The 25,454-nt window shown below is 37.8% G+C and overlaps 2 long non-coding RNA genes across 2 annotated transcripts in view; one reads left to right on the top strand and one right to left on the bottom strand.

Annotated features, from left to right (window-relative positions):
• Positions 1 to 4,852: 4,852 nt before the first annotated feature.
• LOC113969048 lies at positions 4,853 to 24,554 on the top strand. Its single transcript, XR_003534785.1, has 3 exons — positions 4,853 to 4,974; positions 5,406 to 5,473; positions 24,415 to 24,554. It is a non-coding gene; the product is annotated as an uncharacterized LOC113969048 (long non-coding RNA).
• Positions 17,054 to 25,454, bottom strand: part of LOC113969377 — a 28,470-nt gene continuing 20,069 nt past the window's right edge. The window contains exon 4 of the long non-coding RNA XR_003534891.1: positions 17,054 to 17,123. This is a non-coding gene — a long non-coding RNA (uncharacterized LOC113969377). The remainder of the gene's footprint in view (positions 17,124 to 25,454) is intronic.

The following is a 25,454-nucleotide window of genomic DNA, read 5'->3' as shown; positions in this document are numbered from 1 at the left end:
AATACAGCCCAGCTCTGTTTCAGTGCAAATAACATCAGTCAGCTCAAGTCTCTCTCTGCAATGAATTAATCTAATCTTTTTGCCTCTGTGCTGACATAGATGAAGAGCTGTCACAGGGACATGTAATTCATTTCAGGTGAAGGATTATAATAAACTGACAAGAGGCGCTAACCTCTTAAAACGCCACTGCTCCTTTGCAAGTGAGTGACTGACTGCAGGCTCAGTTTCTGTGTGGTTCACTCCATTATTTTCCATCCATACCATCTTCAAGGAGGAAACACACATCTTCTCTGTGGCTTAGGCATGTGATTTTTGCTTGTAAATGGTCCTGACCTTGGCCAGTGTATAACAGGTACAGAAAGCAGAGCTGATGTGTAGCCAAGCATATTCTGCAGGCATGTCCTACTCATAACTCTTGGCTGAACACTGCTAGGTAGGAATGCAGATGCCTCTTAAAACTCAGGTCAACAAAAGCAACAAAATTTTCCTGGACTTTTCTTAGTGTAAAACGATTACAAACATTACTCTATTATATTTGGATTTGTTTAAGAATGTATGTTGCATTCCACAGAAGTCATGGTTTCAGTGTTCTGTATTTTCCATCTCACTGTTAATTATTAAGAGGACCCTGATGTTCATTTTCTGTGATACTAAAAAGAAATGCACTTTCCAGCTACTGTTATACATTTGTAAAAGAGACTTCAGAATTCTCTGTGATTACAATAAAGGAATTTGCAGGTGCTTGGGCAGCCTGAGTATACCCAAAAATATAATAAACTAGACAATCAAATAAATATGTCTGGTGTTCTGGGTTAAAAATATGTATTTTGAAGAAAAATTACATGAAGATTAAAATGCAAGCTAAAAATAGCACCAGCAAAAAGCATATTAAAAGAAAAAAAGGTGCAATGCATTTTCCAGCTTTGCAAAGTATATGATAAATTGGAAAGGAGAGTGGGGAAAAGTGAATGAGTTACTTAAAGGTCAAGTGCAACTTCGGGGCTGTAACCATATTCACCTTTGGTTATGTTTCCTCTTGAACTGGGGAACTTCAGAAGCGCAGACTGGTGACTGACGTTGTGCAGACAGAGAGGCATTAAGGCTTCTTAAGCTGATTTTGATGATATTCAGCTATTTGACAACATTCTCCCCTCAAAATACTTGGCAATCAGAACAAAAACAAAGAGGTTTTCTTTTGCAGCATGGCTTCCTGGGCAATTGTCGGTGCTTTTAGTCTACTAGAATATCCTGAGCAGTAATCCTTTTCACTTTTACTTCACTCCTTCCAGTCCAGACTTGGAAGATTACACAAAGGAATTTTCACAGTCTTTCTGAGGGAATAATACTACATATCCTTATACAGAGAGGAAAAGTCAACAGGTTAAATGTGTTGGTCATTGGATTGAGCTAGAGCCTTACATAGGTAACACCCTTACTATATTGACATCTCTATGCGCCTACTAAACGTTCTCCTGTGCTGACAGCAATGGAGTAGGGGCTTTGCTGTATCGGTCCACTGTTCTGACCACAAAATCACATTTTTCCCAGTGTTTCTGCAATTTTCTACTGAAAGTGTTCATTTTGTAATGCAACAAGTAAACTGCACTCAAGTAGATACACTCTAAATCGTGCATGTATTTAAAAGGTAAAAAATGAACTGGCAGAAAGATACCTGTGTTGAAACTGTAGTTTCATAGATACCTTAAAATAACAGATTTATAGTGGACATTGACTTTCAAATGTTGTTAGTCATGACAATCTATTCTTTCTTACATACAAGCTACAGTATTTATGTAAGGTTACAAATTTTCTATTAAACCAGTATTTGAGCATACAGAGCTCTGAAGGACCCTTCTGTAAACTAAAACTAAATCTCTTTTTCATGGTTTTACTACTGCTTCTTCAACACAATGTCAATCATTCTTGTCTCAGCGGTCACTAACCAGATTATTTGTGTGTTTCCACAATGCTGCATCACAAAACATCATGCCCACTTGCCTCAAAAAGATAATATCTAACACATATGGAGACTGCCTTTGATCTCCACGGTCTATCTAGAGGTCACAGACCTGTCTTCTCCTCTCCCACACTTCAAATAGCCCCTTTCATTTACTGTGAAACTAAACATTGGAAAGACAAAGGCAAGAAAATAAAGGCATTGATTTAGTAGCACTTATATGTTTGGCTATTTCAAGGTAGATTTTACTCTCTTAGGTCACATTATTAATTGCCCTGCATTTCTGCATCATGGCATACTGTATTTGTTTTCATGCATGCAGCCTTCAAAATTCAAGCTGCTATTTAAATCAATATGTGCTTTGTTCATAACTTAATAACCATTAAGAGTCTACTAATCAATTTGCAATAGTCAGCACTGAATCCAGTTCTGTGGGAGCTGCATGGGAAAGTTTGTTAATTTTACTTTTGAAAAATAGATTTTTATTTATCAATGTCAATTTGTTAATGCAAAAGGAGTACATTGGGTGATATTTTAAATTATTGTGAAGATAAATCTGGATGGAAGGGTGAGGGGAAAAAAGTGACTCCATTAGAAATTGCAAGGGTCTTAGAGAATAAAAGATTGTTCCACTCTACCTCGAACTATTGGTGAAGGATTATGTGGCAAATGATTTCATAGAAATTGCCAAAGGAAAACATTTTTTTCAGATGCAAAAGTCAGACATATTTAAGTCACAACCATTTTTGTTTTTACTAAAGGCTGATTCAGAAAAGCATGTAGGTACCTAAAGAAGGAACTGAGCAACATGTAGTCACGTGTTACTCAAAATCACATGTTCAAAACTCTATTCTTGAAATGGCTCTACCATAAAGACCTCTCAATATTGACCCTACTGCTCTGCAGGCACTCCAATTTCTCCATATTCTCACTCTGATGCTCATAACATCCTCAGGTATCACCACTCTAATTACTTATGATACTCAGTAGACATTTAAAAACAAGGAGCTTATCTGCCTGACTCCTTTCAACGTGTCAAGTCAGTAAAAATTTTCTAAGCACATTTAAAGAATGAAAATTTTGCAGAGAGTATTGTAACAATTACTAACTTTTTTTTCTTCTTAAATATCTAGGGACCAGGGTAGTCATCCAAATTCTATTATCTTCAGTGATGGAAGAATTCAAACTTCCACAGAAGAAGCCCTAGATGTGAGGTCACTGCATGTATTGTAGGAAATTCAGCATAAATGCTGTTCCTCTTTGCCATTAAAATGTAAGAGGCAAAGATACCTGCCGTCTTAGAGGCAAAAAGATCTCTATGATCTCACAGATTAGTGGCTAGGTCATTCAGAGTGTGCATAGCAGGGAAGCCCTGGTTCTAGGTCCACCTTCTCTTGCAACTATTTGGGGATTATTTCTGCATTTTATGTTAAATCTCTTTACAAAAGCTCTGGTATTGAGATGATTTCCACTCCTCTTAGCTGAATATGCACTCTGTCTTAGGAGTTTGTTTTGGCACCATCAGAAAGTATTTCCTATGCAGTCGACACACGAAACAGGAGAAGTGAGGTCCAAAATAGCCTCTGGGTTCAGGGAACACTTCAGGGAGACATTCAATGAGAGACAGCCAAAGAGGGTGAATCTGAACATCTGGACCACTCACACCTTGTATGATGGCTTCAGTAACTAGAATATTAATTATGAGCTGTGTCTATCCAACTTTTTTCATCAGCTCATTTTTCAAGATAACTATTATATTTCTCAGTCTGACTATAAAAATAAGTGAGGTCTCACCTTTGGAAAAGATATTGTACTAGGATCCCAAGTAGAAGGCACATTATTTAGGAAGATGGTGAGATTTAAAATGCTCCCGAATGTTTTCTTAAATTTATTTCCTGCTCAGAAGGATGATAATCTTCATTCCTGTCCACAGGTGTCTGTGTCTCCTCTGAAAATCAAGCACCTGGCTCAGAGAGCTGGAACACATCTGGGAGCAAGTGTCCTGGAGCAAGCACGAAGGATTAAACATTGCATCTCCTTCGTGACATACTGCATCTACTTATAAGGGATGGAAAGAAAGATGTACATATGTAAAGCTGTCAGAAGAGAGCTGTATTTGTGTGTACTCTCTGCAAGAAACTGCTTTACACCAAAAAAATCAAAGAGTCTCCTCAGTCAGCAATGTTCTAGGATGGAAAAAAAAGACATTACTTTGTGTACATGTAGATATTTCTCTTTGTACACACGCACCCCATCCTTTACTTGAAATTTCCCACTTCCTGAGCCTCCTTATTTATGTACAGCTGGATACAACTTTAATCCCCTTGGTCAACCAACAAACCAGATTTACTTCTGATAGTGTGTCACTAACCTTTTGGGAAATTTTGTGGGATGTAATTCTAAAGCTAGATAGAATTGGAAGTATGTTAATCTTGTCTCTGTGGCTATAATAAATTTCAGATGCATTTCTTTTTCTTGATAGAACTAATTATTCTTTCATTTACATCAGATATCTCTTGTTAACTATTAGTCAATATATTTCTGAGCCTATTACTTCTGTAATTAAGTCAGGGAAGAGGTGTTAGCAGTTGATCCTAATGATCTTGCTACACACTGACAAACTTTGCTGATGAAAGCAAAATCTCAAGTAACATTAATACTTTAAGTGGTATAGATTTTATCTGCAATATTTAAACACATTAAGGGAATGGCTGAAGAAATAGTCGATGAGTTTCAATGTGAGCAAATGTTAAATGATGTATTCATAAGCTAAAAATAGTAGCACTGCCTGTACATTGCTGAGTAAAGAGTGGAATGCAGAGATAAAGAAGGGAACTGAGTGGATTGGAAAAGTAGGTACATGAGGATGGAGTATGTTGCTCAGCTGCACTAAAAAAGATTAATAGGATAAGAAGAGAAGCTCTGCTTGGAGAATCTTTCTCTGAAGTTTTTGGATCCAGATTTGGCCTAATGAAGTGTGAGAAAGCATCTGCAGAAGGACTGGAAACTGAGCAGAGGTTAGTGAGGCAATGACTGATTTTTTAGAGTTTAAGCCTAATATGCAGATTATATCCAAGGAAAAAGTAACAAAAATAATTAAAGTCATGGGAACTGGAGAGACCTCAATATGCGGAAAGATTAAATATGCTACGACTATTTTGTTTGGAAAGTAAAAGGAAGTAGGACATCAGAATTAAAAATAACAATATCTTGAAAGCAATGTAGTCTTTCCAAAATGTAAAGAATGAAAAATAATTAAAGGGGAACAGATAAAGAATAGTGAGCTTAATATGTTATTTATGCAAATAACAAAATCAATTCCCTATTTTAGAATGTTATTTTTAAAAGTTTCTTAGTAAAATCAGAAAGAAAAATAGACATATGTGAAAAATGTTTCTTGAGCCACAAGGACAAAAACAGAAAAGACAGGCTTTTTTTCTCCTTGCAGGAAAAGTGACATTTAAAGGCAGTTTTCAGCATGAGATGACATTTTGGAAGACAACAGAGCTTCAGGAAGTAAGGCCAACATTCACATAATAGCAATTAACTTTCTCATGACCTAGGAAATGCATCCTTTCATGCTGTGGGTTATTCAACACAGATTAAAACTAATTTTTACTTTTATTTAGTTAATCTAGATGCTATTTAGACAGCAAAAGCTTGCAGCCATTGCTGAAAAAAGAGTGACAACATGCAGGAGGAATCAAAATGATATCTGTAAGCCCTTTATATTTTCCTGATAGCTTCCTGAAAGGAAAAAGTTCAATAATGAAAATAATATCCCAAGACTAATGAAAAAAGACAAAATAAATTGATTTTCCATACCAGAAGTGCAAATCTAAAACCTAAACTTATATTAGGTATGTTCAATATCAAATACACAAAGTGCCTCGGACCAGCTGCATGTGGTTTGAGATTGTCTGTAGGAAGTTATTTCCAGTAGCTTTAATTCATATGGGAAGGTCACCTCCTCTGGGAATTATGCTATACAGTGTTAAGCAGAAACCCTATGCATTTCTCTGCCCACTGCTGGAAGCAAAAAATCAGCTGTTTTGGTGCCATTACTGAATTATCAGTATCCCACAACTTATTGTCCGCACACTTTTGCAGTTTTGGCCTTGCATGTGCCTATTTTGTGTGCCAGAGCAGCAGAAGCTCTGTCTCTTACAGATGACAGCTGGAGGACTTACTCCTGCTTTGGCTGCTAGGTGCCACATTCTGACAACCTTTTTTACAGTTCCATTTACAGAGGGAAAATTAATTTAACTAATTCATGAACTTTGCAGAAGAACCACAAACAGCAACACACCATCCATGTGTGACCAAGTGACACCAATTCTCTCGCTGCTTTGTGGCTAAGACAGAAAGCAGCAAAATTTCTGTGAGAAGGGGTTCAGTTTTCAAGGTGAGGAGGGCACAGTGTCCCATTACAGTTATTAGCATGTGCCAACTACTATGGGCATTGGTGCCTTGCTCATAAGAAAGTGAATAGCAAAAGTCAAAAAAGAATATGTCTCTTCTTTTTGCTCCTGTGACTTTCTATGTCAGCAGCTACGTCAAATTATTGCTGGGTTTGTTTCAATCCTTCCCTCTCTAGATTTGTTTTTTAGTACTGTAAAAGAAAAATCTTGAATCATTTTAGGCTCCTTTCCCATTGGAATCAGTCTTATGCAATTACAGTGTCTCTGTGTGAATGCATGTTTAGATCTATATTTCTGTCTTTCTCCTTTGCAGAGTAGCTTCTGCAACAGCTGCCTGATTTCAGCCAAGCCTGGCAAATGAACAGTACTCTTTTGATAATTAAGTTCCCGCAAATATCATATGCAGATAGAGGAGGAAGGCCTGATAAGTCATAGCCTCGTTCATGCATCACCCACTCTGCAGTGGGGTCCTTCACAAGCTGGAGATGGATATCTGCTCCACCATGGACCTCTGTGGGCTGCAGGGGGACAGCTGCCTCACCGTGGTCTTCATGATGACTGCAGGGGAGTATCTCCTCTGCTGTCTGGAGCACCTTCTCCTGCTCCTTCTTTCACTTTGTTTTGTGCAGAGCTGTTTCTCTCATGTATTTTTCACTCCTCTCCAACTGTAGTTTCTGTTGCACAGCAACTTTTCCCCCTTCTTAAATCTGTTATCCCAGACGCACTGCCACCATTGCTGACAGGCTTGGCTTCGACCAGCAGCAGCTCTCGTCTTGGAGCTGGCTGGCATTGGCTTCATCAGACACGGGAGAAGTCTATGGCAGTCTACAGCCACACCTGTAGTTCCCTCTGCTATCAAAACCTTCCCACGCAAACCCAATACAGGCTGAAAGGAGCCTTGAGGCTCATTGAAATGCACATTGAAATCCAATGAGCCTCTTGGCTCATTGAAATCCAGAGGATGGTGTCATCTTAAGGAAGGACTTTGGCTCGAAAGGTCAGTGACAGACAACTGCCAGGATACACTTGATCTGCACAGGAGCAGCAAATGAGACATTATACTGACTGCCAGTGCAGAATTGAGACCACTTTATGGTGAGACCCTCTCACTCCCACCACACCCTTGGGTATACACTGTATGTCTCCAGGGTGGGATGAATGGATAGGTCTGGGCTGGGCTGCTGCTCTAGGCAATCATGCCATATAACACCTGTCAGAAACTAAGCAACACTTTTAAATAATACTACACCATTTCAGCCAAAATATATTAAAGACCAATTTGTGCATTTATTCTTGTGGCAACACCATTCTTCTCTGTTCTGCCCCCCCCCATTTCTGATGGATGGCTTGTCAAAATCAGCTCCTACATATGGAGCTAAATATTTACATGGGCAAAGATTGCCCTGAGTGGCTGCACACTCTTTCTGTGATCATAGTTATTAAGACTTAACAGCAGATCTGTCTGAACTTCCTGAAATGGTAAACTGAAGAGGGAACACTTGAAGGCCTAAAATGATAGTCCCCCTTTCTAGCACATGATTGTCATTAAAAAAATATTTAGGCAGCCTCAATGAATGACCTGACGTGAATCTGCACTCCAAACAAGTGCCTGGAGTGGTACCTGTCAGGTGATAGATATGTCTCAATTTCAGCCGTGGGATGGGTTCACTCCTGATTGTGATAGGGATGGCCACTGGCTTCTTGGGAGAAGAACAGCAGTGAGCAGGCTATAGGACATCCTAAACATCAGCAAGTTATATCAATACACTAACACTGGGATTCCTCCTGCAGCCTTCTGCTTTACTTATAATGGCAGACAAAAAACCCCCAGAAACACGCCCCATATTGCAGCTCATAATACCCATTTTAATAGATGATTTAGAGGTTTTTAACAGCTTCTTCTTCCCTATTTTAATGAGAAGAGAGAAGACCAGCCTATCTCCCCTTTTATCTTCCTCCTTGAATGTAAAACGTTGTTCCTCTTCCTATCATAAAGATTAAAATATGTTGTTGTTGGCTAAGAGACTATTATTCCATAAATGACACCTTTGCTTTCCCTAGTTCTTGACATTCTGCTATCCTCAAAAGAGCATTTTCATTAAAACTAGCAAAGAGGAATCGTTATTTTTACCATTCTAAATAAATTCACCATTTCAAATATTGATAGAAATTAAGAGGACTTCTCTTTATTTTGTAACTCAGCAAGTAAAAATTTGGTTCTGAAGTAGGTGAGCACATTTTACAGAACTACTCACCATAAATGGTTCACCCCACCTCCCATCCCAAGAAAAAAGTAGCCATTGATAAATAATTTTCCCATAGCTACAAAACTGATTTGTACAAGTTAAATTGTTCAAGGCTAATCAGGCTAATCTGAGGGAGAGGAAGTTTACCCTCCATTTCCCAACAGATTCTCTTTAATTTTGCAGTCACATTGACAGGTGGCCTCATCACTCAGGCATTACAGACCACCTTGAAGATATCAGCACCGTTGGCCTTTGAAGTCAGAATAATCAACAAGCCATTTGATACTCTATCAGATGAAATGGCCCTGTCAGGAAAGGCCGGCTCTCAGGTGTACTGATTGTCTATGTAGAGGAGATAACTTGATACAGTTTACTACGGTACAGATTCACAGACCTTGTGGGATGCTATAACAGATGTCTTTTTAGATGTACTTCTTCATAATGTCTCTTAAAAAATATTCCCAAGCCACTTTTAGCAGAAATTATAATACTCCAATTTCCTGTCTACAATATTCCCACAATACTGCGCAGATAGGCAAATGCATTAGCTATGGTTAAGATCACAGATGCACAGATTCATGTGACATATCCATGTATAAATCCTGTCAAAGTCTTAATTCAAATATTGTATAGTAGACATTATTAGGAAAGTCTCTATTGCTTTACAATACTTAACATTCTGGAAGCTTTCAAAATCCAGCACAATATTATTTTCAGAAAAGAACAACTTTTTTATTTTCTTCACGACTATCCAGGATAATAGGACTTTTTCCTCATGTTACTTTGATATGTCGTTTTCTTTGATTCCAATAATAGTGTATATCTTAAACAAGATGAATGATTTAAAACAAACCAAACTTTAAAATTATTACCTTAAATTCCACTTTCACATGTCTATATAAATTTACTTTCTAGAATTAAATATTGGCTGCAAAGATTCAAGCACTTTGCAAATCTGTAGGACACTGAGATTGAAAAGCACAAAGTTTGGGATTTTTTTTTTCAGTTCTAAAAAAACTTTCCGCTGCTGAGGCATAAAAATTAAATTCTTTCTCAAAACTATTATTTTGCAATGGTCCAAAATCATGGGAATCGTTTTAAAAAAAGTTAAAGATCATTTGTTTGTTTTTAGGGTAAATTACAGTTGAAAGCAAGAAAAATAAAAAAAAAAAATTATGCCAAAAGGCATGGTAAACCTCTTTTTTTTTAACAGAGCCTTTGACTAATCCGTATGATTTACTTGTGCAGAAGTGAATAAAAATATTTGTTTCAACATTAACAGTAAGTCTAGTTTATGTCAGGGGTTGAGAAAGTTATGCTATGGCTTTGTCTATTCACATGACAGGCAGGAAACTCATTTCCATGAAAGACCCTGGCTTGTTCTAGTAGTAATTATTCATCAGAAACAATCACAGAATGTTCAGTCGGTAGTAAATGGTCTATTTGATATCATTAGAGCAGCCCAAGGACTTAGAGCCACCCCTTTCTTAGTGTGCAGGTGTGTTAGGTCTCGCTGTCTGCACGCAGGAGCGCACTGCACTCCCTGGCACAGGACAGCTGCTCTGATTTATCAGACCTTTGGAAACAGTATTGCTCCTGTCATTGACACATAATCCCTTAAACTTGCTTGACAGCTAAAGCCTGAAGCAACACCACTGGACAAATCTTCAAGTATCAACTTTGGTGCTGAGAAGGAGTACAGAAAGAAAAGGAAAGGAGGAAAACTGGAAGGGGGAAAAAGTGGACTTTAAATATAGTTCACTTTTCTCGGGGGAAGATTAACAACCATTTTCATTGAGCTGCTTTAATGATTGTTAAGCAGCTCACTTCTGTTAGTAATTATTCTTCATAATCTCATCTCTTGTAATAGCCAGCTTTATGTACAAAATGATGTATTGGAGATTTTTTGTGCAGGGTGAAAATAAATCAAGGGAACATACAGAGACAAACCTTCTGCAAAGATGGAATATCTGTAGCAACTCTACGGATTGACTGCAACAGGTTTGCCACAGAGGCCTTGAGTGACATAGTTGCTGAATGTCATGAAAATTTATCAGAGGTGAATTTGGTGCACTCTGCGCAATTGCAACATTTCTGCCAGACAAGACACAAGCCCCTGTGCTTACATCCTACTATCCAAATGATGTGTGTGACAGATAAATAGGAATAAAAATGAAAAATCTATTCTGAATTTATTTTAAACAAACATTAAATGATGGTTCAAATCAAGATTTTTTTGGTAAAAAAACAGAGAGAATGTGCACAAAAATATAATGAAGAATGCTGTCATTCAGTCCTAGAGAAGTCTAGGACTCACAGGCTGTTGAGGAAAGACAGGCAAAGGTGAGAAGAAGGGCCATTTTCTGTCTATACAAAGAAGTGGCTTTTGTCCTGTGGTTGGGAACAGGTTGTGAAGCTGTAGGCCAGGGGCCCAGAAAAGAAGGTGGACAAGTCTCATGATCACAGGTCCTATCTCCCAGCACCTAGAAGGAATCCAGGAGATTTCTGGAGATGATCAGATAAAATTTTTTGATACAGATGCTGGACTAGGGAGGGTGTTTTTGTGGACCTGCTACTCATGATTAAGGTAGAACTAGATAGAGATGCAGCATTGACAAGGAGATGGTAGAGTTTAAGATCCAGAGAGAACTAAGCAAGCCAATCAGTCAAAAACAGCCCCGGACCTCAGAATTTGGATTGTTCAGGGAACTAGTAGGGAGATTCCTGTAGAAGACAAAGGAGTCATGGAAAGCTAGTCAGTCTTCAAGGACATAATCCTCAAAGGACAGGAATCATCCACCCAGACCTGAGTAGGCATGAATATGCACATGCAGGCCAGGAGGAGGGTTGGCTGAGCAACCAGAGTTCAACTGCTAAAGGAAATGTTCAAGAGATGGAGGCAGGAAGAGGCAACTGAGGAGGCATGCAGAAAGCAGAGATAGAATTAAGAAGGTTAAAACTTGTCTGGGGGTAAAAGTGGTGTGAGATGTGAAGCAGGAACAAGAAGAGTTTCTATAGATATGTTGGTAGTACAATCAAGATTCAAGAAAACATGACTCCACATCTTATTGAAACAGGCCGTCTTGTGTCGAAGGACATAGAAAAGGCTTAGGTACCAACACCTTCTTTGCTTTAGTCTGCATTGCTCACAAACCTTCCTGATCTCCATACATTACAGAAGAGTTTAAGGGAGGCAGATATTACCAAAAGCAGAGGAAGATAAGGGCTACTTAAGTAAGTTGGTTGTGCAAGTCCATCAAGGCACACCAGGAGGAATTCAAGAATGTCAACTGGCTTAAGTCATTGAGAGACATTTGATAACCTTGTAGCAATTCCAGTGTGCTTCTGCTTACTGGAAAGAGCCAAATGCTCTCATTAAAAAAAATCGAACAGTAAGGAGGATGCTTTTCATCCTAAACTCAGCACCTGACAAAATGATAGAGTACATCCTTCTGGAAGCCATTTCTAAGTATATGAAATGCAAGGTGACTGGGAATAGCCATCAAGGATTAACCAAAAAAATTACACCTGACCAACTAGGCCATTTTCTACTACGAAACGTCTGTCTTTGTGAATGTGGAGAAAGCAGACTGTCACCTGGACTTCAGTAAAACCTTCAATGCTGTCTCTGACAGCAGCCTTGTAGCTGAATTGAGGAGAGATGGATTGTATAGGTTAACTATAACGTGGCTAAAAACTGGCAAGACACTTGGGCAAAGAGAGATATGGTCAATGCTAACAAACTCAGTTGGGCTGGTTGTGAATGCCATCCTTCAGGGACTGATATAGCACTCTTCATCTTCATATTCCGTTTATCCTCATGCTCTCTGATACCTTCATCAATGACCAGGACAGTCATATAGATGAACCTCAAGAAATTCAGCAACGGGAAATGCCAAATGCTGTGTCTGGCAAGGAATAACCCCATGCACCAGCACAGGCTGGGTACAACTAGATTAAAAGCAGATTTGCAGAAGCAGATAGGGGATCCTGGAGGGTGTTGGTTTGAACATGAGTCAGAAGTGTAATCTCACCTCTATGGTTGCATGTCCAGGCTCACTCATGTTGGGACCCAAATTTACAACTTCATTGCAGACATAGAAAGTGTGGCTGAGGATTTTTCAAAATTAGACAGTTAATTAAACATTATATACATAAGTAACCTCTTCCATCCCAGGGGGTGAAAGTATCCGACACTACATGCAGTGCTGTTCTGGGGAGACCTCATTGTGGCCTTCCAGTACTTGAAGGGGGCTTATAAAAAAAGAGGGAGAGAGACTTTTGATAGAGAGAACAAGGGACAATGATTTTAAACTGAAAGAAGACAGATTCAGACTACACATTACGATGAAATTCTTTACTCAGAGAGTAGTGGGGCACTGGAACAGGTTTCTCAGAGAAGCTGTGGATACCCCATCCTGGAAAGTGTTCAAGGACAGAATTGGATGGGGCTTGAGCAAACTAATCTAGGATGTGACATCCCTGTCCATGGAAGGAGGGTTGGAATGAGATGATCTTTAAGATCCCTTCCAACCCAAACCACTATATGATTCTATGTATTTATATTAATCCTCTCTTTGAGCTGTTTCCAAGCTGACTGGTTGCTGCAAATCCGCTCAGTCAAACCTGAAAATATGTACTCACAAATATCACAGAAGCCACCCTCCAGTGGCATACGTATAGCAACTGAGTGGAAAACTGAACTGGGGTAATTCTCAAGGAAGCTGTATTCCTATTACACCTGAACTTTCTAAATACTAGCATGCATGTAAATCATCATTCATTTTGACCTCTGCAGGGTTTCAATGTACAAATTTGTAATATTACATAAAATTTCTAAATTTTATATTTTCTGGGGATTTTTTTAGGCTAACTTTCAGTCTCCATCAGCACAATTCTGAATTCTGCTTGAGTTCAGAATATGTAATTGACTGTAAATTTCATTCAAATGCCAGCTGTCATCTCTAATAACTTATCAAGCATAACAAGCAAACGGAGAACTTTTAATAGCAAGCGAAACACTGTCGAACTGAATTTATTTCCAGATGTGGAGAGAGAGGTTTTCACTTCTTCCTCCAACAGGACTGGTGTTCTAATGCCTTTCAGCATGATTTTTAAGGCATTCATTTGTTATGTAACATCCATCAATTATAAAATATATTTATGAGGTCTTGCTAGCAGTCGTTAACAGCGGTACTGTGGGATCACATTTACAAGGCCTAATGAAATGGGAGAGCAAGAGTAATTGGATTGAAATTGGTAAATGAAAACTTATTCCAAGGGAAAAAAGGTGTAAAATTGATGAGGTCTGACGTGTCATCAAATATGAGCATTAAATTAAGATTCAGTGAAGACATATAGTGCTTATTGTAAGTGTTTAATTGCAAGAATAACAAATGCCTCACAGAAATGCACAGTTAAGAATTAACCTCTTTCTACTGCTAAATGGAGTCATGCAGATAAATAATTTCCTATCCTCAGACTGACTGTTTGTCCCACATTTTTATGTGATTTTTTTTTATTTTTATATAAAATAAAAAGTAAAATTATTATTATTAAAAGAAATAATTTATTTGGTGAATTTAAATCAGATGCTTGGGAGTACTTTATCTGTATTTCAAAAAAAAAAACAAATGCATTCCAGCTGATCCTCAGAGGAAAAGTTAGGCATTAGAAAAATTAGAATTCTGAAAAGTTTGAGCTGTTTTTCCTTTTAAGAAAAAGCATTTGCTAGTAATTAAAAATTGCTAACCAATGAGCTGAACTCGAAGGTCTCCAGTTAGTGCCAGCTACCTTTGGCCAGAATGAAAAATGACATATATTGCACCAAAGTTTAGGGTGTCTTCGAAAGAGTCTGCATGGATTCAATAATGATTTTTTTTTTGAGTAATAATCCAGTAGCGTCAGCAGGTTTTTTCCTATTCTAATCTAGAAAACTCAAGAATCTATTGCACTAGAAATAAAATTCTTCAATCATTTGACTGAATGTATAAAATCAAATAACAATAAATTGCTGCATTTTGATGAATCCATAGTGTCACACAAGGCTAAGATGCCTTGTTTTCAGGACTGCTAAGCCTATAACCTGTTTTCTCAAATGGCCACTCACCTCTTACATAGATTGCTTATCTGAGCTCCTTGTTTGCAGTACAGATCAGTAAAGAAAATAACAAGAAACTACTGTTGGGTGCATGCTAAGTAAAGATGTAAGAAATAATCCATAAATGCCTGATCAGCAACCTCAATACTTTCTCTGTCCCCAGCCCTGAAATCATTGCTGTACAACTGTGACAAAACAAAGCCCAAATAGCTAAAGAAGTTCAGTTTGCATTATGATAGTGGCTCTGAATGATGCAGAAGACTAGTAGCTATAACTGGTGCAAACTGCTAAACTGGTGGTTTATCTAGCAAACTGAGTGTAGCATTACTCCATCTTTTCACAGAAAAAGGCAACAGACAAAAAATTTTGTGGCTAGTATATTTCAGCTGCTGAACAGCATAATAAATAGCAGAAATAAATTAGTTTTGCTGCCTGGAAAGGGTCTTTATGAAAGATGTCTAGCCTCTTAGGAGATATTACTTTAGAACAGGAAGAAACCTGTGTGGTGACCACAGAATAAAATGAAGAAAATTCCTCCTACCACCTGCAATGCATTGGAGGGCTGTGTCTTCTGCAGCATCCTGACAGACACCTCAGGTTTACTGCATAAGTCATCATGCTAGGTTTCCCAAAGGTGCAAAGAACTGACTCTGGACCTCCGTGGACATGTATGCCTTCTAGTGTGTAGTAGGTCAGCTACATGCATTTTCCGCAGAATATTATTCATAGTCCTGGAAAAGACTGCTATAATCATGTCACTCACAAGAAATTACTAGTCTGAACTGTCCAGCAAAAGTCAGAACATTTTTGCTAGTTACTTCCACATTGAAGATAATTATTTTTCCCTACAACAGACCAGAGCTCAATAGCTTGGTGGTTGAAGCAGAGCGCTTATTTTAGAAAGACAGCCAATCTTGATTTAAAGATGCCAGGTGACAAATTTACAACATTCCTTGGAAATCTGTTCTGATTGTCAGCTGCTCTCATTTGAAAAGTTGCATCTTATTTCCAAATCTGTTTAAGTTCAGCTTGAAGCTGATTGAGTCCTGTTGTAATTTGCCTCCTATAATAACATTTCCACAGCACAAAAATTGTTCTCCCTGTGTAGGGATTTTCACTCCTACCATGCTGATGTTACTGTGAAAGGGGGAAAAAAGAATATAGAAAGGCAGACATTTTGAGATGGGACATATTTTCTCAATTCTGTGACACCAACTACTTTATTCCTGAAATACCAGTTTGCATGTGTGTGCTATCAATATGATGTTTGACCACTCTGGTCATGAAAGTCAGCTCAAAACACACTCAGAAGTATGAGAGCACATTGCCAGGGATAACAAGTCACTTGCTTTGCACAGCCCAAACTCTGAAAATCTAACCCAGATGCTGCTACTGCTATAAGAGCAAACAGCCATGGTCGTACAGCAGCTGTTTCTAGGAGGTGGGGCAGGCTTCCTCTGGTACCAGCAGTCACCAGTGCTCATCAACATCTCCAACTGCTGTAAGCAGCAAGGCTGATTTTTCACCTGATTGTCTGTCCTATCTATACAATTTCTTTTGCCACAGGCCCTATCCTACCCATTAGGGAAAAAGTCAGTTTTGTTTCTGCTGCTGAGAAGGCTTGATATATGACATTTTACAATAGAAATCCAACTACCAGCACTAAAGGATGACAAAAAACAAAATTCTGTCCCTAATTTACCAGCTGATACAGTAAGTACATTAATTATATTACTACTACGTTAGAAATACTGCCAAGGTTAATTGTCCTTCTCACAAGCTTGGTAGGTGATTACATAAATACCTGAGAATATTTACTCTGAAAAGTTCTTTTCAAGCAGCCTGGTTTTTTTTAAATTGTTGTTTCACATCTAAATCTGTCAGCAAGATAGAAAAAGCACAGACAATGCCAACTTGTCTGTTTGTTTAGATCATATTTAAGCAATTTTTCCATGTTTATTCCTCTTCTGTTTTCAGATTAACACAGCTGTTTCACTCAGGCAAATCATTACTCACCAATCATAACAAAGAGCTAGTAGTGAGGGACAAAATACCAGCAAGTTTACAAGTTGTTGAATTCTAAATTGAATGAAAGGAAGCACCTTGGGCGCTATCTCACACTACAAGTTGACATGTCATTCTGCAGCCTCTAGCCTTACCTTTTCTTAACATCAGCTGAAAAACAAAGACACTATGCTGTTAAAGCAGCTGCTGTACCTCTAGGCAGGTAACAGTATCATCTTCATGAATGACATCTATGTCACATTTGTGGCATGCCAGGAAGCCCTTAAAATCTGCAGATCAAAACAATGCAATATTTTCATATTGACCTTGAGGTGATGATCAAATATGGTGATTTGCAAACTGCAGACGTGTAGGCCAGCTGTGCAACAATGGATCTGTTAGAAATTTTTGCTATGTCAAATATCTATTTATATCCAAAGTAATATATTCATCCTATTTTCAACATGGAAAACAGAAAGAGTATTGCCGTCTTTGATAGTGAGTCTGTTTCTATAAATGTACTCATCTGTATTATTTTAATATGATCACTTCTTCATGGAGCTTCTCACAGCTCCCTCCAATTTAACACAAACTGGTAAATATATCTATCTCATTTATTTGAAATAACAGTCAGTAGATAGCTCTGTTCTGTACTGCTGAAACATTCTATTGCTATCTTCAATAGAGCACTAGAGATTGACCATTTAATAACTTGTTGTTTTATGTATTTTTTTCAGTTCTTAAGCTGAGGTAATTCTTTACTTTTCTTGTCTTGATATATTTTATTAATTGTTAGATATATTTTACAGAAATGGAAACCAAAAATGTGGCAATGAATAGGTCAGTGCTAGCATTTGTGCAATATATGCATTTCTGGAAAACAAGAATTACATGCCCAAGTTAAAAAATGCTGGAAGGATTAGCATTTGTATGATTTAACAGCCTTTAACAAGCTACACCACTCCATCATCTGGAGCAGCAATGTAACCAAACAGAAGTGATGTACAGCTGTTTCACCACCTAATGAAACGTAACTAAGCAGTCTAAACTGTGCTTGGCAGATTGGTCTTTTAGGAATGAGAACTACAAACCCCAGTACTCAGAACAGTAAGCTCCTTAAGCAGATAATATTAAGGAAGAAAGATTGCATTGTAAATGTGTTGCTTTCTTGAAGACATAGGCTTTTTCTGGTTATAGCAAAGGTTGGGGTTTGTAATCCTCAGTCTTCTTCTGGAGCTGGAGCCCTGAAGGGTCACTGAATCCGACAGTATTTCATGTTGGAAGGGAACTCAGGAGGTCACCTGCTCAAACTTGCTGCTCATTATAAGGTTGGTGCTTGAGGCAACCTGCTTATTACACTCTGCCTAAAATCTTTGCATCTTCACCTGAGTTAAATTTCATAAATTGGGGAATTATGTGTTCTTTCAGTCCTTTGTGTATCCCAGTGCAAGTCTATATTTAACTGTTTTTCCATTCACTAAGCAATGTGTGGAGGCTTAAAACTTCTCATAAGTGAAGGGGAAAATTCGGATCTGTTCCAGCATGGTCTAGGATGGCAAAGAGGAAGAGTTCATAGTAGTTGTTTGAGGGGCTTTAGAGAGGAATGGAAGATGAACTGTGACTCTTGGGTGTTGTTAACAATATAGGAATACAGAAGATTGAAACTAGTTTTCAGGAGGACTTAGTGTATCTCTCAAACTTTTCCTAGTCCATGTGGTCACGATTTGCAATTTTTTTCTCTTCTTCTGTTCATATTCAATCTGTGCCACTGAAATAGTCTTCAGATCTTGTCCATAGATAGGCAGGCAACTACTTAGTGTGTAGAAAGAACCTTAATGGAAATCTAGTCAATTAACATGGTCAAAGATGCGATAGCCTAAGCATATTCTGATTATTCAAGCAGTTGTGAAAATTTACTGCTGAAGGTATAGACATGTATCATCTGGCTCCAGAATTAGTTAAGGGCTGGATGATTATTCCTGGTGTTACAACTCTAGGCACAGAACCAAGTCCTACCAACTGGTTATCATAACTGATTTGATTTTTAGCAAGTTAGGAGGGCTTGTTGTTACGCTTCTAAGCAATTTCAGGTATTCCATGCTCTTCTCTTTCCATCTTTTTCTTCCCAATAGGCTGCCTCAGTGTTCTTATACATTCTGAGAAATATCAGCTAAAAAGGAAGTCTAAGCAGTGCATACCACAGTGTTGGTTTCCATAGGAATAGTAAACATATGGAAGGAAATAAAAGGAACAAAAAGCAGAAGACCCATTCACAGGCCAAGTGGATAATCTCCATCATTCAGGACCTGAATACTGGAGTTACGATAAAGTCTGTGTAAAATATACACTTTTCTTCTTTTTCTAAAGGATTTATTCTGTGAAGCCTCCATTATAAAAGCCTCAATCTGAAAGAGATCTTGAACTCCATTATTTTAATGAGTAATTTCTTATGTTAACTCCAGAGGACTATGGGGTCTTAAAACACAAGGTATCAGTTGAGACTTTTCAAAGTAAACTAGTCATTTTCTTGTGATGACAAAAGAAATCTGGGGGTAAATCAGTCATAGATAGTTTTATAAAGTTAAGGGTCATTATATTTAAAGCTCAGATTTTTAAAAATAGCAACTTCAAGAGCAGTTAATGAGTTAATTAGATGTCAAAACTTGAAATATAATATAAAGATTCCAAGAGGTAACTAACATTTTATAACTTAAACTTAACTTTTTATAAACCAACCAAAGAAGAATATGCAGGATAGGAAATTAACACCAGTGGTAAAACTCAGTTAGGAAATAGCTATGTAATACCCTGACCCTTCTAGAAAAAGTCACCTCTACCTACAGGACAATGTGACTTTAGAACTTAAAAATTCAAGATTTTTTTTCCTCTTCTTCAGAAGGAGAGATCTTAAAATAAGAAAATTTTAGACTACTGCCTTCATGATCGGAAAAAGAATGAAAACCACCCCCTCACACAGTAGCCTTTTTGTAAAGATTGGATGAAAGCCGGGCCTTGGCAGTTTGGGATGGGAAAAAAATTAATTGTGTACTGAGACATGAGACAGTAATAACTCACACAGACTTCATTGCTTCATGCCAGACAAAATAAAAATGAAGCCAAGTAAGGGAGAGCTGCTGATGAAATTAGTGCCATCCATTTTTTCCCCCACTAATTAGAAAGACCAGAAAGAGGCAAATAAAAACCTTAGATATAAGGTTATTCCTTCCACTCTCCCTATGGCTGATCCAGCTAATTTGAAGAAGAAGTACAATTAATGCTCCTAGGAAATATTATTTTAGTTGGATGAGCACACAGACCTGGGCTGGGTAATCAAAGTGAGGTTCTTTGTTTAGGAAAAAAAATAATCAAAAGTGTGGTTTGTGCATAATCTGCAGAGAGCTACTGTCCTGTCAGAGCCAGATAACATGGCATATTGAAGAGGAGAAAGACAATTGGGGGAAAAATAGATAACATACATTAGCAAACTTTTCCCATTCAAGAATCTCTTTTCAACACATGCAGATATGCACACACACATAGTACCCTCTTGATGATATTTCAGATTTGTTATTTTTTTAACCTAAAATAGATGTTTCAGATCTGTTATTAGTACCAGAAAAATAGTAAGAAAAACAAGCTTGTAAAATCCAGATTATGTCCCTGTGTTTTTAAAAACTGTACTATTAATATACATATGATCCCACTGTCTTTAGCCTAGCTTTAGCTGATGAGACCCTGAAAGTGAAATCTGCCAGGAATTTGCAGTAAAATAAAACTAACTAGGCTAAACATATTGTCCTTGCTGGCAAAATGCAGCAAAAATCTATAAAATTGATCTGTCTCATTTTGAATGCAGCTGAATGAATATCTCATAGTTTAAACTTCCACTCAAATTCTTGCTATTCTGTTCAAATAATGACATATTTCTAAATCCATATCTATAAATCTCCATAACATTTTATAAGATCAAGTCACAGCTTTAAATTTACTGAATAGAGGTACACTTCGTACCCAAATTTCATTTCTTCTCTTTGCAAAATATATGCATGTAGACATATTTCAAATGTGCATGGATACACACACACGGAGAAATCCATCTAGTGCTATTCAAGAACAGCTGTAAATATGTTACAGTTGTATTTTTATATTACTTGTACTACCCTCAAAGAGACAGAACTCTTTCATCTGCAGTCAAGATCCATGAAGAGGCATAAAAGATTCCTAAAATGACTAGTAGCAGTACTGTGTACGTCTGTACTGAATTAAAAAAACAAAACATTAGAAACTTGTTTTGAAAAATAATCCTATAAGACATGCAATATATTTCTAAAGGGATGGCAGTACAGATATATTTACTTTTGAGATGTTCCTAATATTTCCTTGAGCACTTATCTTACTACTTACAAGGAAACATTGTATCTTTGGTTCTTTCCTGAAATACTTCTTGAAGTATATTTTGAAGGTAAATGTAGTGGAGTTTAAGCTGTGGTCTCAGTTAAGAATTATAAACTGGCATTCATGTGTCTTACTTAGAACCGTTACACAGATCCAACATTTTTAATCTTCCTTCAATGATGACTTTTTAGCAACTTAAGTTCCTTCCAACTTGTGCTGAAAATCATGCAGTGAACTGCTGAAAAATAACAAGAGGTTCTAGGAAGCACTTTACTACCTCCTGAAGGGGCTGCAGAGAGTTAGATAATCTAAAGGTAATCAGGTGGAAAAAAGTTTCTAAATTTCTAAAATACAAATTTACATGATAGAGAAGGAAATATTGGAATGTTGTTTTTAAATATCTTAAGGGAAAAATGAGCATCCAACGCAATTCTGACCAAAAAATTCTGATACTCAGTATATAAATACAATCTCATTACTTGTGACTACTAAGGTACATACAAGGAGATGATAAAATAATACATTTCTAACCAGACTAGGTCTCCATTTCTCATTTTTATAAGTACCTGAATCCATACATTTGTGTATAGAGATATTAGCTATCCATGAGCTCAGAGCTCTCCCTCAGTAGTTCTATGAATGGGCTGAGGCTGCACAGTGGCAGTTTTGCAGAGAGTTGGCATTTGGCTTTCCATAAATAACTTTTGCTTGTGTCAGAGTTTCAACTGGAGATTCTTTGATCACATCAGATCGGAATATAGCCCTGACAGATACAACGCATAAATCAGTATTACACAAAATGGCCTGCATTTCCTGAAGCAAATATAAATATTACTGTTGGCAACTGGTGTAAACTCCACTGAATATGCCTTCAGGCATGCCCTACAGAAGCCTTCAGAATATTTATTTAAATGTTGCTATTTCCCTGTCAATTAACTTTTTCATTTGTATGTTTTAGCAAAGCCTGTAAAATCTTACCACAGCCATCTGAAGCCTTTGAATGAATGTTTAAATGTCCTTTTAGCAGTATTCACTGAGGTCTCATTTCACTACACCTGAAAACCTGACAGGATATACAAAAATGAGGTTCCATGTTGTTTATTACTTTAGCTTTTAAATAAGCCAGTTAAAAAAAGCCTTACACCAGAACCCCACCTTTTAGATACCCTGTCAGTGTTAGCTATTTCCAGTTTTTATAAGGTGAAAAGATTTTCTTAAAGCTTTCTGCAGCTGCAGCATTTCTAAGCAAGCATAAGAGCAAACAAAGGTGCAAACAAAGAAACTTTATGAGAACCACAGTCCCTGGCTGTGTAATTAACTGGAAATACTTCTGAGTTTCAGGGACACCTGTTGCATTCTCCTCAGGTATTGCTGTTTCCACTAGTTTTCAAAATAGAAAGAGATGGTCAGCAGTCTCTGTGTCAAGTGGCACAAAGTTTCTTAATGCCAGGACTAGATTTTGTGCTTGTCTTGCAGCACTGCATGCACTATAGAGATGACACAGCAGGAAAGTTCCCATGGTAGAGGATGACCAGGCTTTCCTATGGCATGGGAGGAAGCAACACGGTAGAGACAGGTCCTGCGTGTCCGGATGTGTGATGGGGGAAGAAGTCCCACTCTGTGAGTTGTAGCAGCTGAGGCTGAATGAGAAGATAGCAAAGGAGGAAGACATAAAAGAGCAGTCCTACTGAAGGGTGAGGGCCCAGAAGGCATGTAGCTGTGTTAGTACTGTTTGTCTTTTTTTTTTTGACACTTCCTTTTGTAAGTAATGCTGCCAAAGGAAACATTTGTGAGGGAAAAAGATAAAAGAGGTGTAAAGGCAGTAGTGATTGATGCCCAAGTTAGCACCATCATTCCTCCAAGTAGCCTGGTAAGCTCTTCAATAACCAACCAACACAGTTTAACATTTGGTGCCAACATTTCAACCAGCATAGCATTCTTAATACTACACTGGGACCTCACTGATACTGAGAGAAGATTTGGACACAGGGATCCCCAACTTAATTTAAGGGAAGGGAGAGTTTCGCTTCCTGAGTTCAGGAAACTTTCTGCTGTTTCTATCTTGGAAAGAACAAATTTAGCTGTTTTACAGTGTATAACGTATTCAGTCCAGCGGCACATGCTCAGGGTAGACACAATTTCTAACAGCACTGTCCAGACTTCAAATGGCTTTATTGGAGCATTCATAACAACACAGAGACAAAGGATCTTACCTTTATCTACCAGGCACTCCTTATCTACACACTGCTTTAGACCATTGTAGCTGTGACAGCACAACTAGCAGAATATTTTAATTCAGAGAATACAATTTAATCTTCCCATGCCAAATCATCTTTGCTCAAAACTTCTCAGGAAATTTAGCTTGATACAGGCATCTGCTATTTCAGGCCTAACAAAGACTTGGCAAACAGAAGAAAACTGTGTCTTTTAACAGAAAGTTTTATTAATTTTAAATCAAGACAATGTTATCAACCATGGCTTTCTAAGCGCTTGAAAAAGACAGAGTATCACAATCCTTTGAAACAAAAAAATACAAAAAATTTGGAAAGGTGGAAAAATTTATGCAGCAACATTATTTTTAAAGGAGATGTCCAAATAAACAACCATAACTTCATACATACCAAGAATTACACAATATCCTAGATCATGAGATATTATTTCTGTTATGAACAATATTTGACATTTAGTGAAAGGACAGAAATTCCATTTCACATGAAAATAGAGCACAAATGTAAGAAGGAACCATTATTAGCCAGGCCTCCAGAGCAATATGAAGAACGGTTTGGAACAATGATCTAATTAATCTACACAGACATCACCTTCTGAAGAGCATATCTACCAAAAAAGAGCATATCTACAGTTGCTAGGGCACTCCTGTATAGGAAACACTCATGAGTTTAGTAATGATCCCAGGTGATTAATAAGCTAAGGAGACACTGCAGCTCCTTGATATTTCAGCTAACACATTTCCACACAGCCACAGGTGTGTCTGTGTGGGAAGAGGACATGAGCATCTTTGTGTATATCACAGCAAATGGCGCAGACCATTCCTTGCTGTATTCAGCTGTGTTGAAATGGTTATCTGTCATGGAGATTCAGAGACATACAAGAAACACTTCTCACATTATGTTCTCTTGTCTTTTATATAAGCACTCAACTGGCAGGATTAATTCTATATGTTTACAATTAGTAGAAACTCATAACAAGGTATTTCTGTCAGAATATGTCTAGCAAAACTGAAATATATCATTAAAAGATGATCATTTTGCCAAATTTCTGTCATTTTTTCAGGATTCTGGAATTCTGTGGGAAAGGAAAAGTCCAAGATTTCTAAGAGATGGAACATTTTGTGCAGCTTTTTTCAGTTGATTTTAAAATGTTCTGTTATAAAACAAAATGAAAAAAAACCCAACATGGTAAATGGAATGTTTCTATTTTCCATAATTCCATAATTCTCAAGTAACAATCTGAATCTTCTTTCTTGACAATGTACTACATTCAGTCAGAATTAAACAGAATTCGAAATCCTTTGAAAAAATCAAATACTTTTGGACACATAAATTCAATTGATGTGTCTATATTATATATATGTAACTATACATAATTTAGCAAATTGAAATTTAGGGTCTCCATCTTTGAGTATTACTAGAAGAAAGGTGCTTTTCTTCTATCTCCTAGCTAGGAAATGACAGGCTGGCCTTTAAGCCTGCGTGTTAGGTACTCTGCTGTGAATCAATTCCCCATAGGTTGGTTCCCTGGGGAGGAACAAAAGATCTCTTGTGCCCATTCAGACCTAAACAGTAGCCACTGAGAGTGTCTCCTGGAAGTGCACATAACTCATGGAGCGGGAAAGCTGCCTTTGCCACCCTTGCAGAGATGAGAAGGCTGCAAGGAGGGAATAGAAAACGCAAGAGCACCCATATCACCAACAGGACTTGTGTGAGAGGCACAGAGATACTGCAGCCACTAGCACAGGATGACAATTCTATGCCTCACAACTTGATGTGTCTTTCATGCTCCCCAGTCAGTTCATCCACACAGAATCTGAATATTTGGGCCAAACATTTCCAAGGGGTGAGTACTCAAATTCTGTGCACCTGCCTGAGGCCCCACTCAGTGTGCATTGGAGCCAGCACTCTGCAAAGGCACACCAGAACAGCCTTCATGTGGTCAGTGGGCATTGCATACATTGGTTTGGCCAGCACAGAAGTCCCTGTCCCTTAAAATATCTTGAAAAAATGTGAATCCACTTGCTTTGTCATAGTTGTGATATAAATTGAAATTGCTACAAGCCAAGCACATTCTGAGCTGGAATTTCAGCACCTCACTTA

Source organism: Neopelma chrysocephalum, unplaced genomic scaffold (genome assembly GCF_003984885.1).
Source record: "Neopelma chrysocephalum unplaced genomic scaffold, ASM398488v2 Primary Assembly neopelma1_22, whole genome shotgun sequence".
In the NCBI taxonomy this organism is placed as follows: domain Eukaryota; kingdom Metazoa; phylum Chordata; class Aves; order Passeriformes; family Pipridae; genus Neopelma; species Neopelma chrysocephalum.
This window is presented reverse-complemented; position numbering and strand designations above follow the sequence as displayed.